Here is a 2,500-nt window from a genome sequence, read left to right on the forward strand (position 1 = left end):
TAATCTCAACTAACGCTTGAAAGAATACAAAATACCTTATAACATGATGTACAGTACTTGTGTAATACCAATCCCAAACACAAAAAACTACACTGTCATCTATCTGCCTTACTGTTCTGAAGCTCACAGTAACACTCATGGTTTTTGTCCCTGTATTTCACAATAAGATATAACACTAAATATATCCACGCATCTGACAATTACATCTACTCTAATCTCCTCCCGGCACACAGGAGATTTTTTTCTATTTTTTCCATCACCGCTGCGCATCATGATCTCGAACACGCACCTGGTGTATTGCCGTGAGTTCAAACATGTATACTTCCTACCCGAGAGATGATCCCTGTGTCGTGTGTATGCGCTTGGAAATGAAAACGAGGTGTAATTGTGTAACGTGACGCTTGCACACTTTCCCTCAGGAGGTCATCAGCGTGCACCCGGAGCTGCTGATTGACATTTACAGTTCCCTGGTTTTCCATCGGTTAGGAAAGCGCTACGTACTCGTGGGTTCGCTGTCTGTCAACATAATAATACTCGCTGGTTCACTTCTTCATCCACAATCTAGTGACAGCTGTTCCTCTGAGACAAAAGCCGTTTAGTATGTGGGGGAGAGAGATGTCATTCTGAAGTAGCACGTAAGTAATGTGTGTGTGTGTGTGTGTGTGTGTGTGTGTGTGTGTGTGTGTGTGTGTGTGTGTGTGTGTGTGTGTGTGTGTGTGTGTGTGTGTGTGTGTGTGTGTGTGTGTGTGTGTGTGTGTGTGTGTGTGTGTGTGTGTGTGTGTGTGTGTGTGTGTGTGTGTGTGTGTGTGTGTGTGTGTGTGTGTATCTATCCAGCCTTTCAGTAGAGTACAATGCAGAAGTAAAGGTGAACAAGCTCCTTCCACACGCATCCAATCACAATTATGAATTAAAACAGAAGTTTACTAGTACAAATTGATAAAAAAGGTGACTTCACAAAGAAACCCAATGTATTTATAGGCCTATTGAAGATAATATCCGAACTCATCCGGAGACACATTAACGTTGTCCTCTCCTATTTCTGGAATTCTCTTGTTTCTTCCTTTCATTTCTCTTCAAGTGATCGGTCCATATCACCCATTGTAAATAACAAGAGAGAGAAGGTAAGAGCGATTGATAACACTATTTTTTTTATGTGAGTTGTTTCTGGTGTAAAACGTCGACTTGGAGAATGCTGACTAGAGGGAAACATTTGAAACATGTCATTGAACTTCCTTTTGTAAGTTTTGCATAAATGATCCATATTTTTGTCACTAAGTACCTTGTAATCATGAAGTTAATTCTTTTGGCCCCATATAAAATGGAAAATGGATTAAAAATAGGTTTTACATAAGTTCCTATTAACATAAAACAGTCCTCAAAGTTTTCTTATTTACATACAGCTTCTTCAAGATGTACAGAAATATGTATTCAGACAACAGAAACTCATAACACTACATATGCAGATGAGGAATGCAGCAAATGCAAAGTAAATGTCACCTAGAAGGAGTCTTCCTACAAGTAATGATGTGGAAAAGTTACCAATGTCAGGTCACTCATTCTCACTTCCCCTGAATAAGACGGTTTTCATCCTCTCACTAGCTTCAATAATGAATGTAGGTGTTAGAGAGAGAGGAGTGTCGGGTAGAGGAGCGTGTAGAAGATAAAAGAAATGGAAAGTGGAAGAATTTGTGTGTGTGTGTAATTCACTGTTAGATCTGCCGCAGTCTCTGACGAGACAGCCAGACGTTACCCTACGGAACGAGCTCAGAGCTCATTATTTCCGATCTTGGGATAGGTCTGAGACCAGGCACACACCACACACCGGGACAACAAGGTCACAACTCCTCGATTTACATCCCGTACCTACTCACTGCTAGGTGAACAGGGGCTACACGTGAAAGGAGACACCCAAATATCTCCACCCGGCCGGGGAATCGAACCCCGGTCATCTGGCTTGTGAAGCCAGCGCTCTAACCACTGAGCTACCAGGCCGTGTGTGTGTGTGTGTGTGTGTGTGTGTGTGTGTGTGTGTGTGTGTGTGTGTGTGTGTGTGTGTGTGTGTGTGTGTGTGTGTGTGTGTGTGTGTGTTTGTTTTCTCTTTCTTCTAACACTCATTCTTTGGGTCACGTGTCCTGTAATTAAAAGTGATGGTAAATTAACCAATTCCTACTGCCACAAGAGAGAGAGAGAGAGAGAGAGAGAGAGAGAGAGAGAGAGAGAGAGAGAGAGAGAGAGAGAGAGAGAGAGAGAGAGAGAGAGAAAGAACCACCATGCACGGAAAAACACTGAGAAAACAATAGATAGAGATAAAAGCGGTCAGATTTTGCTGCAGGTGTTCTTGTTTCCGCTCGCCTCATGGGTTGCAAATTAAAAAAGAAAAGCAAAAATATCTCCGTGTGTGTGTGTGTGTGTGTGTGTGTGTGTGTGTGTGTGTGTGTGTGTGTGTGTGTGTGTGTGTGTGTGTGTGTGTGTGTGTGTGTGTGTGTGATGTGTGTGTCAC

This window comes from Portunus trituberculatus, chromosome 37 (genome assembly GCF_017591435.1).
Source record: "Portunus trituberculatus isolate SZX2019 chromosome 37, ASM1759143v1, whole genome shotgun sequence".
NCBI lineage: Eukaryota > Metazoa > Arthropoda > Malacostraca > Decapoda > Portunidae > Portunus > Portunus trituberculatus.